The following is a 21206-nucleotide window of genomic DNA, read 5'->3' on the forward strand; positions in this document are numbered from 1 at the left end:
CATTTCTTAAATGTCGTCTTCATCAATCAATCAATCATAGACGATTCTGAATGTCGTCTTCATCCCGACCAACAATTCCAACCAATCAGAACGCTCCATTCAGGTCACGTGATCACAAAATATCATCTAATAGGAGCATTCTGATTGGTCGCCAACATTGTCCTCAAACTAAGCAGAATTCACTACTTACCTGCTTTCGGATTGTTTTTACATTGGCATTTTTAAGGATATATACTTGATATAACGCAATATTTATTAATAATTATTTTGACTCAAACTCTTATCTTAAGGAATTTAGAAAAAAATATGCGTGAAAAAGAAAGTTTTGTATGAATTTAATTTTTTTGTTAGGTTTATAGGACTATTTAGAAAATATGAGAAAAAATTATTTGTGATACCAATAGCTAATTATGTCAATATTATTCACCAAAACCACACTGCAGTCCTTCAATTATCATACAGGGAAATTTTCATCTTTCTTAATATCCCAGGGAAAGATTTGACACTTTCTTATTCAGTAACTAATTTCATACCTTATAAACAAATTATTAACAATTTGAAATCTTATTTAGGTAAATTGTATCTTAATGCTCTAATCAAGTTCGGAGGAATCAATAAAATCATCGATGATTATGGATCAAATAGAGATAGAATAATAAAATTCACACACAGTCATCTGTCAGCCGCCTGCAGGGAGAAAAATATGGATTTATGCAAGGAAATCATTGCGTTTTTGAGCGAAGGAACTACATCTACCCAAAAACCTGATATTGATGAACTTGATCACATCATTCACTATACTGTAGAGAATCACCATATATTCAGCAAGACAGCACTGAACTATGCAAATCAGAATAATGATAGAATCTTAGGACTTGAGTTATTACAGCTAGAGAAGCAGGTTCACCAGGACAAAAACAAAGGTCTTTCCTGTATAAAGGAGACCCTAGATAGTGGTCCCCTTCTTTCCTGGATAATACAAACCTACAAAGATTTTTTTCCTGATAAAGACAAATTGAAGACCATTGGTATTGCTGTCTGGACGTTTATAAAGGTGGGGCTCCTTTCTTTTCTTCCTCTTCTTTTTGATCTCATCTCGGACATTAATCTTGCCTCTGACTATGCAAGGTTTGGTTTCAGTAATGAAACTGTTGCCAATGAAGAGATTATCTGGAATTGTACTTCCTCTGTAAGTTCTTCAGCTCTGGATTCTTCATGCTTTAAGAATAACTCCTATCTCAAGATTGACGAACTTTATACATCTGCTTATTGGACAACTTGGACAATTTTATCAGTTACACTACTTCTCCATTTGGCTATAATAATATGGTATAATGAAGATGATGTATCCTTTCTTAAACATTTCATAAGAGTGGAAAACAAATACGCTGCACGGGTAATCCGATTTGTAATGGTTTTTTTTGGAAAACTCTTATGGCCATTTCGACACATTTATTTTGAGGTGAAATACAATTNCTATTAGACTTTTTGAGATTAATCTGTTTTCTATTTTAAGTGTTGTAGGTGTTCCCTTAAATCTAGAATGAACGAATTTTACCTGCGCATTGTGCATTGTTATATGACTAGAGACAGGCATAAAATCAACTTGAACTTAAATCCAATTTGAATTTAACCACTAAAATCTTCTTGGCATTTTTCTTAATCAAGTTGAGAATTTTATTGTTTTAATTTTTAGATTCTCCACTACAAATTTGCACATCAGTGGTCAGATTTAAATGGTGTCACTGGAATAAGCAGAGTAAAAGGATGGTTCATATGCAGTTCTAACTCTAGCAAAGATAAAAGCGCAGATATGGAAGGAAAAAGAGAGAAAGAAAACAGAAACCAAAATGAAAAGTATGAGACTCTCCCATTGCTTAATTTAGAGAGCAACACATCGACTCAAGCTACAGGTCTAGAAGATGTGGATAAATATGACTTGGAACCTGTTATTATCACAGACTGATCATTATAAACCTGAACAGGTTTTATCTTGGTTCATAACTGCTTGAATAAATATGACTTGGAACCTGTTATTATCACAGACTAATCATTATAAACCTGAACAGGTTCTATCTTGGTTCATAGCTGCTTGAATAAATATGACTTGGAACCTGTTATTATCAGTTGGTTCATTGGTTAAGTTGGTTCATTGGTTAAGTTGGTTCATTGGTTAAGTTGGTTCATTGGTTAGCTCCTCAACCCGAACATAGTAGTCTCCAATAATCATTTGATAGATTTATTTCAAACCTATGATAAATTTTAGGTTTTAAATATGAATACAAAATGATTTAATATGGTTAAAACGTTAGATTAAATAGCTTACTAGCTTTTTATATCAAACATGGATGATGATATTCTAATGTAGTTAAATCTTTAATAAAATAGCTTATTAATATTTCGTGTCGGAGTGAAAAGAAGTGGTTAAGGGTTTGGTGGTGTAGTTTAAAACATTTATAACACTTCTGAAAAACATATATTGCTTAAAGGTTGAATTTACTATGGATTGCAAAGTTATTTGTGGATTCTTACACATGGTAAAACGTTTCACTGTTTTGATTTTCCTTTGCCACTTTATTTTCACTATATCTCCCCTTTATTCTACAATTTTCATAGTTCTAGCCTTTGTAAGACATCTTACATATTTCTACCCTTCATTCTGTAACCTTTAATGTTTTTGTCATCATTATACATTATTTTACATCCTTCATCATAGGTCTTTCATTCTACATACTTCTTAATTGTAGTCTTAATTCTGTATTCTCCATAGTTCTACCCTTCATTTTACATCCTTCATAGTTTTACCCTTCATAGAGTAGGCGTAAGTGTTTGGTTTGGACTCTGCTTGTAAAGACGACATTTCTTGGAAAATGTTGTGAGGTTTATGGTCCACACATAGACATATATTAGTATTTAGATTATCGGAATTCAATGAAAATCGGTGCAAATCAAAAAACTAAATTTTATTCAGGAATAATTTTTCTTTAGAAAAATAATATTAAACCCTATTTAATGAAAAGCGTAAATACGGAATTAAATGGAAGCAGTTAATTCAAATGAAAACCGTAAAGAACAGAATTGAATAGAAGCTGTTAATTGAAATATTCTTTGTTGGCAAATTTAATGTTCTATGAATTTGATTCGAATAGAATAAAGTTAAATATACTAGAATATTCTGAGCTGAAAACTCTTGTATTGTGAATATCAAGATCAAACCTTGATCAACTCTTAGTTCAACCATGCAGAGTGTCGTTTGCAGAAACCCAACAGTCAATTAGAATCCGCAAACTTTGCGCGTAAAAAATGAGAAAACTCTTATTGATCAAAACCCAGCAGGGTTATCCAGAAGAGAAGATTTACCAGAAAATCAATAATGTCCACAGTGGATATCGAGACTAAGTAAACGGAATGAAGTGTATCCAACACAAGAGTTTCCAGTTCTAATCCTCCATATTGTGTGCTGAGTCTTATTCTAATTCAATCCCTCAAACTTGCAAATTCCAACCAGGAAAATCCGCCAAATTAAATATTTAAATGTTTTTATAAACTCAACTCTGTAGAAAATTAAATCCGAAAGCTCCAGTTTAGAATTATAGTTTCAATGACAGCTAAGACCAGAGTCCTATTTTCCCAATTTTTTATCACAGGCTCAGGGCAACGCCGGGCACTCCAACTAGTGTTAAATAAAAGAAACATGAACTATGTATACTGTGCTCCTCCATCTTGTTTTTGTACAGGTGTTCACAGCGTGCTGCGTGTATCTCGCTCTCGTGGGAATATTTGGTTTGGCACTAAACATTTTCCTTGTAATACTTTTCAAGACAGATAAAAAGGTGAAAACTCTCAGGACTTGGAATTTTGAGCAAGCACAAAAAAATATTTTCGTTTTTCTTGCTTGAAAATTGCTTCTTAAATGGGTTTCCAAGCAAACGAAAATGTTCGCGAAAAAATGCGAAAATTTACATTCATATTTCGCAAACCTTTTCGGGAAATTTAAAATCACAATATTAGTTTACTGTTCCTGTAAAAACACAGTTTTAGTTTACTATCCCTTTAAAAACACAATTTTAGTTTACTGTCCCTTTAAAATCACAATTTTAGTTTACTGTCGTGAAACCTAAAGGGAGTGTTCGTGAAAATTAAAGACGAGTGAAAAGTTGCCAATTTTGAAATAATAATTTTTTTTAATTTTGCAGTTGCAGACAGATTTCTACAAACTAGTTCTTAGCCTTCTGATCTCAGATATATTCATCATCTGTATGGGTGTCCCAGTAGACTTCTACAGTTCTTATAGGTAGATACAAGGTGTCCCAGTAGACTTCTACAGTTCTTATAGGTAGATACAAGGTGTACTATTAGACTTCTACAGTTCTTATAGGTAGATACAAGGTGTCCCAGTAGACTTCTACAGTTCTTATAAGTAGAAACAAGGTGTCCCAGTAGACTTCTACAGTTCTTATAGGTAGATACAAGGTGTCCCAGTAGACTTCTACACTTCTTATAGGAAGAAACAAGGTGTCCCAGTAGACTTCTACACTTCTTATAGGTAGAAACAAGGTGTCCCAGTAGACTTCTACAGTTTTTATAGGTAGATACAAGGTGTCCCAGTAGACTTCTACAGTTCTTATAGGTAGATACAAGGTGTCCCAGTAGACTACTACAGTTCTTATAGGTAGAAACAAGGTGTCCCAGTAGACTTCTACACTTCTTATATATAGTTAATTGCGGTCGCGTACTCTGCGTACATATTGAAACCAGTTCAGTGAAAATGGATTCCATGTCAGACTGTGACATCCGTCTTGTGTTTACTTTTCCGCCCAAAGACAGTACACTTCAGCACAAAAAATGCGTACACCTCTGTAATAACTTTCCTTACATTATAACCTTGTTCTAATCTCTGTTTTGTGTTTTATAAGTTTTAAGATTTTAAAGTTTTTAAAATTATATATTTATTAGAGAGGGCTGGGCACTTGGAGAGGTATGGTGCACTGTTTTTGGATTCCTAATCACAACAGCAGGTATTATTAAATCAACTGTGACCCTCTGTGCAAAGGTTCAGTTGGTTCCCTTGAAACTTTTAACTGATTGAGAATGTGGAAGATATTGTCGTTTTTCTAGGCTTAAAAGTACTTTATTCAGCTAAATCCTGCATTAGATATTTCCAAGTCACTTTTGTAGAGAATTAAAAAATGAAGATAATTAGTTTTAAAAAGTATTAACATCGATATCTAAATCATACCTTATCAGACAAAGCTTTAAAGGGAACCGTTGGAATGGATGGTCAGTTAAAAATGCGCTGACAGTTCCACATAAATTAATGACTTTTGCTGTGACTCTTGGGATCAAGCCTTGATCTTCATGTTCCGCGGTTTTCATTCCCTGCAGAGATGACTTCAGATGAGAGATCAAAAGATTAATTATAGAATAAGAGCTGTTGTTTGTACGCTGGGTTAACCGTAAGCGTCTGGGTGTCTGGGGTGGGGGTATCTGTGCCCCCCCTGTTTGGTTGGGGAGTATACGGAGAAGAAACTAACAGGTTTATTTTTTTCAAAATTAATATAAATTATTATTAAAAATTGGTTGTCAACAGCGCCTTTTTCGCACCGCCGCGCCTGGTGCTTACATTATTCCTCAATTTGTCGAATTCTCAATTTTTTAGTTTATGGAAAACAAAGTTTGATAATGATTCATGTACGGGTTTACAGAGTGTACTAAAAGTTGCTCTGACTGGGAAATAAAGGGTGTCCCAATAAACAAGGGAATTGGGACACCCTGTATAAGAGAGTGTACGTCGAACAAAACTATCGAGTTTTTAAACGTAACTAAAACTTTAATTTTACAAAACAGAAAACAAAAAGAGAATACACGTAAAGAAATCACATTGAATAATATTCCCTAACTAAAATATTCGTATCTACAAAACTGCCTGACCCCATTCATGAAACCGGGTTTTCGATACTGGGTTTCATTACGATACTCTTAAGTTTCTGGCACAAAGGTTGGACTTTGACTTCAAATGAGTTTCTTGTAAAACTTTTATCCTATTCGTTAAACAATTTCTAAACTGTGATTTGCTGCGATTTCCCATGCTCAAAGCTATAAAAATGTTTAAAGAATCCGACAATTGTGTGAATGTAGGATGAACTGTGCTCCAGTCTGGGGTGGAGAAGTGTCAAGACAATACAATATCTTTCTCTTTGTTGTCGGATTCATCCTTCCCCTCATCCTCATCCTAGCTTCATCGGCATCTATGCTCAGATCTATGAAAACGGTAGGATCGTTAATAAATCAATTATTGTTCGTTTAAAATGTTTTTTTTTCACTTCAAAGTTTCTCTAAAATATCTAAAATAATCTGATCTGTGTCGTACAACAAAATACGATTTTCTATAAGTTTGCTATTATTCCATTTAAAGGGCTGTAAGCGTTATTACGAGTGACCCTCCATGCAAAGATGGCAATGCTCGATTTTTAGAATGTTGTTAGATTAAGTATGAATTAGAGATATCTATGTTTTTGTTGATTTTTAAGGCCAGCTCATTAGAAAAAAAATTGGACCTTTAACTCTAGTTGATCTGGTGCTTTAGTAGGTTTGAACAAAATGTTTTAAAAAATATTTTATTCTTAACAAATATTAAGACATTACACATGTGTTTTAGATACAGGGTGTCCCAAAAAACAAGGGAATTCAGTGACGAATTCGATATCGTCTTTTCAAATAATTCTTTGATTTAGTATAGTGAGAAAGATGTAATCTGTAAGAGTTTCGTCTGCTATGTTTACATTTTGTTTGTTTATGTTTTGACTGCAACCGGATTACTTTTGAAATTATGTATTACAATGCTAATTCATAACAAAGACGATATCGAATTCGTCACTGGATTCCCATGTTTTTTGGACACCCTGTATATATAGCTGAAAAAAAGTTATTTAAACACTGACCGGCCTCTTTACCAACCTATACCATTTCCTTTGCATTAAAAAAAATAGTTTGCTAAGAATTTAAATTACTATTCCTTAAAAGTCAAAACATTTCAGCAAGGTGATAGTGTTAAAATTAAAGTGCTATAGGGCAAATTGAAGGTTCTATTTCTAGGGTGTTAAACCTACACATACAACAATATCTTGCTAATTATCATTTAGATAAAGGTTTTCAAGGATACCGTTATGAATCACACAGGTCATAGGGGATTTACAATTACATGTAATAAATACCTTACCAAATCCCATAGTCATACATTTTAATATACCTAGATAAATTAGGTTGTACATTGTCTGTAAATCTAAATGAGCTTATAATTAACTATGCAAAACTTGTATTGTGATTAATCCAACCTAGCTACGTCTGTAAATAACAACGTCAAATCTGTATTGCTATTAGCTTTACTACGGCTATACATATCTGCACAAATCTTCTAATTACTTGCATTAACTTAACCTGTAGCATAGATATCTAAATACACGTCAGTTGGAATCATACTCTGCTTTGATTATGATAATTACTTCTTGGTTAGCAAAAAAGAAGCGTCTTGAATCACTCTCTTGAAAGAAATAGATTGGAAATGGATACAGATAAAGGGACGCTAAGAGTCCCTTCAATGTTATTATTCTAGATGATACCTGTAGAAATGACTGTTCTTCCCCTGCAGCTGGCAAAATCTGCTCCAGTCTGGAATCCGCTCATTTTCATCTTTACAAGCAGAGAGGTAAATTTTAAAGGCACTGCATTAAGCCCGGTTCGTTATTTGAGTCGTTTTTTGCCGATATTTTAAAAAAAATTTCATAACGAACCAAAAAAAACAATCCAAAAACGATACATAAACTAACGTGTTTTAACAAACGTTTCCCCTTTTCGTTGAGGGGTTGGGGGGGTTGAGTTGGGTAGGGCGGCCGTGTAAAAATTGTTCAGGAGTGCACTTTTTCTTTTGAACAGATATATATGAAACTAAGAAAAATTCAATACTTTTTTTTATTTTTACCATTTTTTTGTGGTGCCGCCGGTATTAAGCGTGATTTTTTTTGCCATTTTTGAACTTCATTGATTTTATTTCTTAAAACTTTTATAAAATCCAAAGTTTTTGACTTGGAATAATATTTTATATTATTTTGTAAATTCCAGATAATGGTGTAAAAGATAAAATCAACTAGTACTGAATATTTTGTAAATTCATAGTTTTATCGCCAAAACCATTGATTTTATTAATGCGCACTTACTATTTAACATATCCTTAGAAGTGAAAAAAAATTTAGATTTTTTGAAAATTGTAACTCTTATAATTTAATGACGTGTTTGGACATTTTAAGCTTTATAGGACAAAATGTTGAAATTTTTTTTATTTTTAAGCAAATTTAGTCCAAAATCATCGTTTTTTTTACTCTATCATTTTTAAAACACTCGATCGCTGACAAATATTTGAAACATTTTTCTAGTTTGTTTTTACTTTCTTTTTGATACATTCTATGCTTAATTATTCAGACAACTTAAGAAATGACTGATCTATAAATATTTTGAAGTGATTTTCTTCCAATTCAATAATTTGTTTTCAAATCGTTGTAGAATCGTCAATTTTCAACTTAAAGTCAAATTTGGACACATTTTGAACAGCTTTAATATCAAGCTATAAGTAAAAAATTAAAAATGGAACAAAAATTTATATTACATTATTTGCATCTAATAGAATTGCACGTTTTTCTCAATTCTCATGCAAAAATGTTTAATTTACACAATAAAACAGACAAAACTTTTAATTTTGAAAATTCTTTTAGCAAATCACTGTAAAAATACTGTGCAATATGTGTTCGACCATTAAAACACAAGTCAACAGAACTACTTGAATTTCAAAATTTAAAGTTTTGTCTGTTTTATTGTGTTTTAAAAAATGATTGAGATCCTTGTTTTATTTTAAAAAGGAACAGAAATGATCTATTTGAATGTCGCGCAAATCTGCCCCTTTAGTAAAAGTAAATTCAGCCTATAGGAAGAATAATGTCTGACCGCGTCAACCTTGTTTCACCGGCTAGTCCTGTTCATAGAGCTAGGTACACTACAAACTGGGACCGGAAAGGTTGACCCGGCTCGGAAATTCAAATGTACTACAGAAAATTACGCCGCGTTACAGTCTCCTTAACATTTCTAGATCTTTTGTAACTTTCAGAAATAGTTTTCTCAATATTACAGAGTTATTCTCAATATTACAGAGTTATTCTCAATATTACAGAGTTATTCTCAATATTACAGAGTTATTCTCAATATTACAGAGTTATTCTCGTGTACCCAGCCTGGCAAATTTTGGGGTTTAATAGATAGGCTCTTCTTGTTATTATTATTGTACCTTCTCAGAATTATAATTTGTGTGGTAGATTTCATGCATTTAGTATTTGTTTGTGGCAGAATTTCTGAACTTGAATTGCACAACAAACAAAATCTGATTTTCTAAAACCTATATATTTTCCAACTGATGGTGTAAACCTTTGATATTTCAAACTTAGCTTCTTATATCTTACAGAATTCATAGTTTGATTTATCCAAGGTCTACGGCATTGGGTTGAAAAGATATAGAGATTAGAAAATCATTGTTTGTGACAAAGACTCAATTCCTTTGCTCTGGAAGAAACCCTGTTGCCAATTACATCACAGTACGTCAGTCTGAGCGATTTGCAATTACTTTTTTAATCGTTCGTTGTTCGTTAATTTTAGAACGAGGGCCTTCAGTCGGATCGTTCATTCCTTGTTCGCTCTTTTTCAAATTGTTCCTTCCCCGTTCTGTTCTTTGCGTTCTTGATCGAGAACGCTAAAGAACGTTAACGATTTTGTTCGTTCCTCGTACTTGAACAACGGTCTTCGACAAAAATATATCAATTCATTTTTAATTACTTAAAATAAAGATATAAAATTTACATATTACAAAAGCACTTGAAAAATGGATGTAATATCATGTGATGATGTGTCACGTCACCACGTGTTAATATTTTTTTTTAAATGAAAATAAATATTTGTAAAAATTTTCCGGCGAACTTTTTCCCTTGCACCCTTCTATGTTCTTTGTGCTTGTTCTTTTTTTCAGAACGATGGCATTGTTCTTGATAATTCAGTTCGTTCCCGTGATTGAGCAATTGTTGCCTTAGTTTACAATCCTTTTTAACTGTTTAATTTCATGAATTTATTTCAGGATACGAGGTCGATCCCAGATTCTGAATGCTAGTGAAAATTGTGTTAGGGGACAGAAATCAGAATTAAATATGTCTAGGGACCCAGAAATCAAAAGTACTCATGTCTAGGGACCCAGAAATCAAAAGTACTCATGTCTAAGGACCCAGAAGTCAAAAGTACTCATGTCTAGGGACCCAGAAGTTAAAAGTTAACATGTCTAGGGACCCAGAAATACAATAACACATACTTGGGGACCCATAAATCAAAAGTACACATGTCTAGGGACCGCAAATTAAGAATACACATGTCTAGAGACCTATAAATTAAAAGTACACATGTCTAGGGACCTATAAATCAAAAGTAAACATGTCTAGAGACCTATATATCAAAAGTACACATGACTAGAGACCTATAAATTAAAAGTACTCAAGTCTAGGGACCTATAAATCAGAAGTACTCATGTCTAGAGACCTATAAATTAAAAGTACACATGTCTAGAGACATATAAATCAAAAGTACACATGTATAGAGACCTATATATCAAAAGTACACATGTCTAGAGGCCTACAAATTAAAAGTACACATGTCTAGAGACCTATAAATCAAAAGTACACATGTCTAGTATAAATCAAAAGTACACATGTCTAGAGACCTATAAATCAAAAGTACACATGTCTAGAGACCTATACATCAAAAGTACACAAGTCTAGAGACCTATACATCAAAAGTACACAAGTCTAGGGACCCATAATTCAAAAGTACACATGTCTAGAGACCTATAAATCAAAAGTGCACATGTCTAGAGACTATAAATCAAAAGTACACATGTCTAGAGACCTATACATCAAAAGTACACAAGTCTAGAGACCTATACATCAAAAGTACACAAGTCTAGGGACCCATAATTCAAAAGTACACATGTCTAGAGACCTATAAATCAAAAGTACTCATGTCTAGAGACCTATAAATCGAAAGTACACATGTCTAGAGACCTATAAATCAAACGTACTCATGTCTAGGGACCCAGAAATAAAATGTACACATGTCTAGAGACCTATAAATCAAAAGTACTCATGTCTATGGACCCAGAAATCAGGAGTACACATGTCTGGGGACCCAGAAATCAAAAGTACACATGTCTAGGGACCCATATTTCAAAAGTACACAGGTCTAGAGACCTATAAATCAAAAGTACACATGTCTAGAGACCTATAAATCAAAAGTACACATGTCTAGAGACCTATAATTCAAAAGTACTCATGTCTAGAGACCTATAAATCAAAAATACACATGTTTAGAGACCTATAAATCAAAAGTACACATGTCTAGAGACCTATAAATCAAAAGTACTCATGTCTAGAGACCTATAAATCAAAAGTACTCATGTCTAGAGACCTATAAATCAAAAGTACTCATGTCTAGAGACCTATAAATCAAAAGCACACATGTCTACAGACCTATAAATCAAAAGTAAACATGTCTAGAGTCCTATAGATCAAAAGTACACATGTCTAGAGACTTATAAATCAAAAGTAATCATGTCTAGGGACCTAGAAATCAGAAGTACTCATGTCTAGAGACCTATAAATTAAAAGTACACATGTCTAGAGACCTATAAATCAAAAGTACACATGTCTAGGGACCTATAAATCAAAAGTACACATGTCTAGGGACCTATAAATTAAAAGTACACATGTCTAGTGACCTATAAATCAAAAGTACTCATGTCTAGAGACCTATAAATCAAAAGTACACATGTCTAGAGACCTATAAATCAAAAGTACACATGTCTAGGGACCTATAAATCAAAAGTACACATGTCTAGAGACCTATAAATCAAAAGTAAACATGTTTAGGGACCTATAAATCAAAAGTACACATGTCTAGGGACATATAAATCAAAAGTACACATGTCTAGAGACCTATAAATTAAAAGTACACATGTCTAGTGACCTATAAATCAAAAGTACTCATGTCTAGAGACCTATAAATCAAAAGTACACATGTCTAGAGACCTATAAATCAAAAGTACTCATGTCTAGAGACCTATAGATCAAAAGTACTCATGTCTAGGGACCTATAAATCAAAAGTACTCATGTCTAGAGACCAGAAATTAGATGTATTTATGAAAGTTTATAAATTGAAAAATAGAAAATAAGAATATTGAGAAATCTGTTTTGTGTTAAAATGTTTTGATAAAACAATTATTGTGAAAAAGCTTGCTTTACTCAATGACCTGGCTATAAACAGATCCAGAATGGACAGCAAACGAGTTATGATGTTTATTAGCAATGTTGCACAAAATTTATATTTCTTAAACTTTATGAAATAAGTTTCTTCATATTTTGCCTTTTTATGCCTATTACTTGGGATTGAAAAATGGGCCTGGTTTCTTAAGAAATTCCCTATTTCTTAGCTCATAACCTAAGATTTGCATTTCTGGAGCTAAGTATTAAGCCTTTGAAAATCATATGATAATCATTTTATCTTCAGAAAATCAAAGTTAACATCTATATAAACTCATAAAATTTGGGATTAAAACATTGATATTTTCAAATGATCATATTTTTTTATTTCCAAAAATTTGCTTGATGATCATTAATTTAGATATTTAGTTTAATGTTTTTACTTATCTTTTTATCCCTGAATTTTATTTACAATTTTTTTTATTAAAACTTTTGCAAATCAAAGTTTTTTAATCGTGTATTTTTAAACATTTTTCTAGAATGCATATTGCATAGTTTATCTTCAGTTGTTGATTTTACACATTAGGGACATGCGCACTTAAATTTATCAAAAATAGGTTTTTGTACGCTGCCTATTTTTAATGGTGTTGTCAATTATCAAATCATTGTATGTCTATGTTAATATTAAATGATCTAATATTTGATATTTTGTAAGATTGTAACTTTTAAATGATTTTATTATGCGTAGTGGAATTGGAAAACAATTTTTATTTTAAATATTTAGAGCAATGAACCTGAAACTCTTGTGCAGTGTGCAGTGTACACAGACCCATTTCACTGAATAAGTTGAACTCAAGCTTTTAGATAAATTAATTTTTTAATAACAACATCAAAGACACACACCTGTTCTGTGAATGCACAGAATATTTTACTAAAATGTCGTTTTTCTAGTCTACTGTTTGTAATTGCTCTGTATCTAACCAAGTGGAAATAGTTTTTTTACTCAATAGAATTAGTCATATATTCAATCTCTATATACTTTCCACAAAAATGTATCGTCATCAATAGATTACAAAAATATGATTATAGATATTTTATTTAATTATCAAGAAGGAAAAAATGCCTGAATTTGACATTTGTAAAGGGGATGAAATTCAATCCAAAAACTATCAAATTAATAAAATTCAGAAATCAATTAAAAAAGTTGCAGCCCAGCAAATTCAGAAATACGCATGTTTGTCAGTAAATGTGGCATCTGTGATCTATTTTCGTGCAATTACAAATTTTATTTTGTATATATTGCATATTCATATATGTTGCACTGTACAGGGTAACCCAATAAAAACAAAGAAGGAAATAATCTGAATTTGACACGTTTTAAGACAGAAAAACGACAATATCTTCCATTTCTGAAAATATGTGTAATTGTATGTATATCTGTCAATCTAAATATTGTGAATATAAATCCTATAAAAAACCATCAAAAATATCATAAAAGAGAATTCGTCCAATTAGGAAATATTAGATAAAACAAATATATTTTCTATTGTTTATGTATTGTATATGTGTTTGTAACTATTAATAAATGTTTTTTTAAAACAGTTTTTTTGGGTGNGCATTGAAGATAACGATTCGTGACAAGTAGAGTGCCAAAAAGAATATTCAAACTTATTATATGATGTTATTTTTACTTTAGTCTGACGAGATTGCCGGTGATTTTTTTAAACGGGAAAAGTCCCAGAAAAAACGAAATTTTTATTGATAATTTTTTCATCGTTTATTTCCTATGCTTTCCGACCGTTTCACGAGCTTTAAAGAAAAATAATTTACATCTGCATGACAATGACTCGAACAATCTAAACATAGCTTTTTTATTTGCTTTGGACCTTTCAAACGGTGATATGAATTATTGTATAAGCATCTCATGCACCTCTGACTCTTCAGTAAAAGTAAATTCAACCTAAAGTCTAACCGCGTCAACCTTGTTGCACCGGCTAGTCCTATTGAGTGTCTGCTTTATTTACCCAATGTCTAGGCGATACAGTACAAACTGTGACCGGAAAAGTTGACCCGGCTCGGAAATTCAAATGTATATTTTCGTAAATTTCATACCAAGTAACTTTTTAAAGTGTCAATATATTCACGAAACCTTAACTGCACAAAAACGCATTTTTAATTAGAATTTAGTAATGATTAATTAAATGAGCCAAATTTTGCTAGAATTTAAAAAGATAGTTCTCCACGTGCTCTAAAAATCTTCCACGCGGATTTTAGTTTGATTGAACAATTAAGTGTTCATTTGTATGTAATGCAAATGAACATTAGTCCGAATGCATGTTTGTACAATTATGTACGTTCGTACGATCAATCATTAGTGCAAACGATATATTGGATTAGAAAATTAGAAATTAAGGCATTTATTTTTAACCCTATTCCTGCTGGAGGGGGGTCAATTTGACCCCCCCCTGTAGTTTTTTTTTACATAACTCAAAAAGTATTGGTCTGAGGCTGTTGAAATTTTCTGACTTTTCCTACATACCCAAATCCCTCCCTTTAGGCCTAAAACCGGGCTTTAATACTAACTGCCCGAGTCCTCAGGCATACTGCCTGAATGACTTCTTTTTCCTGTAACAAACTAAATCTTTGTTTTGACCCACTTTCACTTGTCAGATTTCGATAAAATTTAGCTTTTTGGAAAGCCTATGACATAAGAAAACGGATTACACAAGTTTTGCGAAAAAAAATTGCAAATTTTTTGCAAACAACCTGTCAAAGGAAATTTGCACATTTTTAGTTTTTCTTGATTAAAAATCAGGTTATTTTGCAAAACTTTTTGCATATTTGAAATGGCATGGTCAAGGGCTTTTCAAAAATGTATAATACATCATTTTTGGACAATTTTTTTTGCAAACATTTTTACTATATAACTAGAAATTCAATTTTTGCAAATTTGCAATTTTTTTGCAGATTCTAAAAGTAGTGCACAAGAGCTTTCCAATGATGTATCATTTGTCATATTTGGACATTAAACATGAGATTTAGAGGATTTAGAGCGTATCCTGGTTTTCAAGTACCCCAGCAGGGATAGGGTTAAGAATTTCAGCAAATATATGTACTGTTTAAAAACTAAAGACGACACTAATGTCTTCATCCACTTAACATATAAGATATCAAAGACGTTTTGCAGTTTATTTTTATTTTTCAGATCTCACTGTAATATCGTTTGATATCGTTTCAGAGACTGATCCATTATTGTATTTTCTTGAAATTCAGAACATCTTCTATCCAGAATACCAACACAGGATTCTAGGGTAAACATTGATTAGCATACAGTAGTTGTCGTATAAATCAATATAATGAAGACGAATTTCAAATTCTCATTTCTACCAAGGTTTCAAACAGCTGGATAAACAAAAACACGGAAACAGAGAAAAACTGTCAATTGACAGGAACTGAACGCTCACTAATTTTCCATTCAGTATATCTTTGCAATATCTTAAAATATTTGATCCAATTGAAATCATAGATTTAATATTAATATTATTATTTAAACATTGATATTATTAAGGGGACTGTAAAGGAAAAATTAAAGGGGATAAAGGGTGAAACCTAAGCATTTTAGGAGTTGGTCGTGAAATTTATACTGTGTCAAATGTATACAAAAATGTATATATTTATATAACAATTTGTATAAAAATTGTAGGTTTAAACAGATCATATTCAGGAAATACACGACCAATCTGAAAACGACGATATCCCAAAGAAGCCTGAAAAATTTAGGCTCGCTGATATTATTTTTACTGTTCAAATGATACAGACAGAGACACGTGATAATGATACTGCACTGCCATTGGTGAGAGTTCTGGTCACATGAACGGACATATTTATTATATTATCAATTATATCTATTACAAATGAAAAATTATCAAATTCAAATAATAATAGGAGCAAACCTAAGTATTTCAGGTTCCTCTGGGATATCTTAAGATCAGAGGGCGCCGTTCAGAGGGGTTAGGTATTATATTTTCTTATAATTGATGTAAATTATTCATCTAATATATTCTTTATAGAATTTGGTAAATTGGGTGAGATTGTTGCACAGCCTTGGGAAGTACTCGGGTTCAGTGCAAAAGCCTCTGTACAATAGAGGACTCATACATGTCAACTACTTGTACATGCTAATATCCTCCATCACCAACAACAGCGAGACGAACAACTACAAGTAGTATTATCTTTTTGTATAAACTGGTTTAAAATAAATGTTGAATAGTGTAACATGTCATTTAATTATCATCACATAGCCAAACCAAATGCACTGATTAGTTTGGCAGATCTAACTCGTCTTTTTGTATAAAAAACCTCTTGATAGTTTATACTACAGCTTGGGTTTCAGCTTATACCCCCTTTAATTTTTTCTTTACAGTCCCTTTTAATATTAATATTTTTTCTTATATTTCTTTATAATAAAGATGAATAAGGGTAAGATCTAATTATTCCAACTTCAGCAGAAAAGTAAATTAAATGATAGACAACTAAGAATATGCCAGAACAAACTAATTATGGAAAAACAAGTTCATCAAATCAACCTTCTTAATGAAGAAGTAAAAAAATTTTCCTACGGCATATATTTCTAAAACATTTTGGTTCGCAGTGCTATAACATTTTGAGGACAGACATTTTTTCTTTATCGAAAAGGTTCAAGCCTTTTAGAAAAAATAATCTAAAAACTTGAAGCAAGGATTATTTCTATGGATTATTTCTATGGATAGTAAGCCACATCGCATTTCTGTCATATATAGATGAGTTTCTATTGTTGAAAGATGCTGTTGAAAGTTTCAAGATGACATTTAAGATTAACTTTTTAAAAATATATTAGATTTTTGTTATTATATATTTATGTTTGTTGCAAATATGTTTGCAAAATGTACAACTTACAATTGTCAACAAGTTCAAATGTAATGTACTTAATCATGTGTAATAATAAGAACTGAAGTGAAAAACAAGCGATAAAAAGCATTTTGTTTTTAATTTTTTTATTTGGGAGGGCAGGGGTTATAATATTTGGCTTTATCAATGCTTGGTTCATCTATTGTAACCGGTGTGAGTTCAATAGCTAAAAGTTGATGTAACCCCCTCAGTTCTCATACAAACCCGTAGCTAAATTCAGATTGGATAGTTCCATTGATGTAACCTCTTTAGCCCTCATACAGTCCCAGAGCTAAGCTCAGATTGCAAGTAGTCCGGCCTAAGCAGGACAATGTATTAGCTCTTTTGTAAAAACAAACTTTGAACGTATGTTTGAACGAGTGGAAAGCTGAAGCCACCATTGTTCATGATTCTGGTTTAAATTCGAGCCAATAGACAAGAACCAAGGCTTAGAAGGAGAAAATAGGATCAGCCTGGGCTAAAACTGAAATAGAGTCAGCATTCACGAAGAGTCTGAAGACGGAAGATTAAGATGTCGTACAAGGTGAATGAAAGGTGGAGAGTCCATCAGAGAGCTACGGCTTTCCATGATTCATTAGTTATCATTTTTATTTGTTAATTTTTCTACTTGTAAATACATTTTTTACTATTCTCTGTAGATTTACTCGCATCAGTTTTAAGGCTTTAGATTTCCTTTGTTTCATACCACTTTTTCATTGTAACTTTTACCAAAATCATGAGATGCAATTATCTGGTGCTATGTCAATTGGACTAATGGTTGAATGGACTAGCAAAGTATTATTCAAATTTTTTTAAGGTTTTTCTGTCCAAAATAATTAAATTAATAACTCATCTAAACAGCTTCAATTTGCTGGTTTAAATTTTATAATGTTAAACTTTTTTTGTGTATGAGGATTAAATTATGAATCAATAATAACCTTATTTGAACAACTGAATAAATTCAAAGTATGTTAAATAATTTTTTATTTCCGATTTGGTGTCGTAAAAATGCAATTGAGCGTTACCCCGTAAGACAAGAGACGCCACTGCTGAATCCCTTATGTATAATAACATCACTTTGACATCACTTTTTTCAAGACGTTTTTTAATGGTTTTTTACATTTTTTAACGTTTTTTTTTGTTGTTTTTGTTCAAGATCAAATTTCATCACTACAACTTTTTCTTGGTAGTAATTCCTTTATATACTGCTTGTAAACTATTTGAAATGGAAAAAATAGCAAAATCAAATCTTTAAAAGACAAAATTTTCAATGGCGTCGTATGAGGTTATTTTGATGTCATTTTTTCTCTGTCAAAAATTGTATTTTGCAACATTAAATGAGGAAGATTTAACATTAAATTAAACCATTCCTCCCTTCCACTTATAAACCCCCCCTCCCCCTCCCTCTCTTATGTATTTCTTTCAAAGTTTTGCAGAGTAGCTTTTCTAAAGATTTTAAAAAGTAACATCTTTTTCCTCTTAGAGTAAAACTATTTTTTTTATATTACTGCCTTTTTTGTCAATGTTTGGTAAAAAGTTTAGTTAAAATTAAATAAATTCAGTTTTTTTACAGATCTTTGTAGTTAATGTAAAATGAATGACTATAATGAAGGATATAAAACAAGGTGAAAGCTGAAAGGTATGTCATGAAGCCTTTATTAGATTGAGTTTGTAAATCCCAGAAATGAGTGGAAAATGCAAATCAACCCCAATTAAAACCAATAATTTGATATACATCATGATATTTTTCTAGGGGGGGGGGGTAAAAAAAATTCTAGGGGGGGGTAAAAAAAAATTCTTCGCGCGCCAAATTAAAAATATTTACCCCCCCCCTACAGAATCCTTATGTCCGCCCCTGCTCAAGACATATCAATCCAGGTACAATCCGTCTGCTATCAAACTTATCCAGGACTGAATCCTTCTGAATTCTACTATTCTTTTATTCATTTATTCTTCTACTATTCTATTCTACTCTCCCTTTTTATCTTCATGTCTTCTTTTCTTTCTTTTTTCTTCTTTCTCCTTCATCCTTCTTTTTCCACATTCTTCCTTCTTCTTCCTTTTTTCTCCTTTCTTCTTTCTCCTTCTTTCTCCTTCTTTCTTCTCCATCCTCTTTCTTTTCCATCCTCTTTCTCCATCCTCTTTCTTCTTCTTCTTTCTTCTTCTTTCTTCCTTCTTCTTTCTTATTCTTCCTTTAGAACCGGGGAGTTAATCCTGGTTAAGAAATTGCCTGTGTAGCAATTTCATTGGACTGTGTGTCCTTTTATAACTACACTGTAAATATTAAAACGTAATAAAAAAATAAGAATTTTTGGAAAAGCGAACCACAGCAGATTTTCTTGATAAATTATCCCTAAATTTTGAATATTTTGAAAACGGCGGAAATAAAAAAAAATACACATTTTCTTATTATTTTTATAAGAAAAACTGAATGCAGAACAATATTTTTAAAACTGTTAATAATGCAAGTCATTATTATTAAGAAAAAGTGGATAAAAATATAACAATTTCAGGATACATATTCGCGCCATCTCTATTTTAGAGTAGACACCACCTAGCGGCCAAATGCGGCAGCTCTCGAATCATAATTTCTGGATAAACTATTCAGATTTTTTGAATAATTTGAAAAAACTTCCACATTAATTATACACATATTAAGTTAATTAAATAAAAACACAAACAGAAAAAAACAAATTGGTAATTAAACAAGATTTATTGAATAAATACGTAAACAGTACAAAATAGCATTTGGCATTCTACTGTCCCCTCCCCCCAACAAGTACAACACTTTTTATTCATGCTGATGATGATTGATGATAACTTGTTTTACCCGAAAATGTGATATTTGTTAGGAAATAAAGAAACTAACAACTAACGTATTCACTGAAAAAAATTCGTTTTTATCTTCTTTATATGTCAGTGGTGCAGATTGGCCAGTTCTCTTGATAATTGTTGAGCGATTTAAAATTCGGTGATGTTGATGGACCAAACCTCTGTAGAGTAAAAAGTAGATGTTAGTTCCACATTTATTGAAAATATATTTGGTCTGGGTTCACTCTCGTCAGTTCTTGAGATTGTTTCTTCACAATTGTCGAGCCGATGTATAACAGAAGTTTTCACTGAACTGAAGTCAGAAGTGAACTAATTACTAAATTACCTGTTCTACTAGGCTGCCTCTGGCACTGGCAGGAGGGGCGCGGGCCTGATTCCTAGGTGAGCGGGGGATAGGTTGGAACGCACTAGCTGCAGCATGGCCGGGGGGCGGGGGCCGGTATACGCCCTAACTCCTATCCTAAAATTTTGATTTATTTCATTTCACATCATAATAGAATTTTTTTTATAAAAAAAAATTACAAATCAATGTCAAAATAAGTTAATCTTTAATCAACAATGAATGAATATGTTTTTACAATATTTTTGTAATTTTTCAACTTTCATTTGTTGAAAAAACATATCTTTTACAAAAAACTTAATAAAAGGAAAACATATTTTTAGTTTTCAAATAAACATAATTTTTGAATATTATATTAAAAAAATTAAATTAAGAAACAAATTTTAAAAAATGTTGCTACAACTACAATTTATTTACGTCAATTTCCTATGGAGACCATATTGGAGACCATTTATCGGGATATTTTTATTTTAAATTAGAGTGGTTTGTAATAAATCTTCTTTGTAATAATTATATAGAGACCAACGGAGACCAATGAAGATATTGGAGACCAAAGGAGACCATTTATTGGGATATTTTATTTTAATTAGAGTGGGTTGTAACAAATTTTTAAAAATTTTTATGGAGACCAATGAAGATATTGGAGACCAATGGAGACCATTTATTGGAATTTTTATTTATAAATTTTTATTTTTATTAAAGTTGTTTGTAGACAAATTTTTCGTAAACATTATATGGAGACCAACGGAGACCAATATAGATATTGGAGACC

At 31.9% G+C, this 21206-nt stretch overlaps 1 long non-coding RNA gene across 1 annotated transcript; it reads left to right on the plus strand.

Moving 5' to 3' along the window:
- Positions 1-3742: 3742 nt before the first annotated feature.
- On the plus strand, positions 3743-5013 carry LOC111705125 (uncharacterized). The gene is made up of 3 exons (XR_002765951.1): positions 3743-3833; positions 4197-4294; positions 4957-5013. It is a non-coding gene; the product is annotated as an uncharacterized LOC111705125 (long non-coding RNA).
- The last annotated feature ends 16193 nt before the right edge of the window (positions 5014-21206 follow it).

Source organism: Eurytemora carolleeae, unplaced genomic scaffold (assembly GCF_000591075.1).
Source record: "Eurytemora carolleeae unplaced genomic scaffold, Eaff_2.0 scaffold652, whole genome shotgun sequence".
NCBI lineage: Eukaryota > Metazoa > Arthropoda > Copepoda > Calanoida > Temoridae > Eurytemora > Eurytemora carolleeae.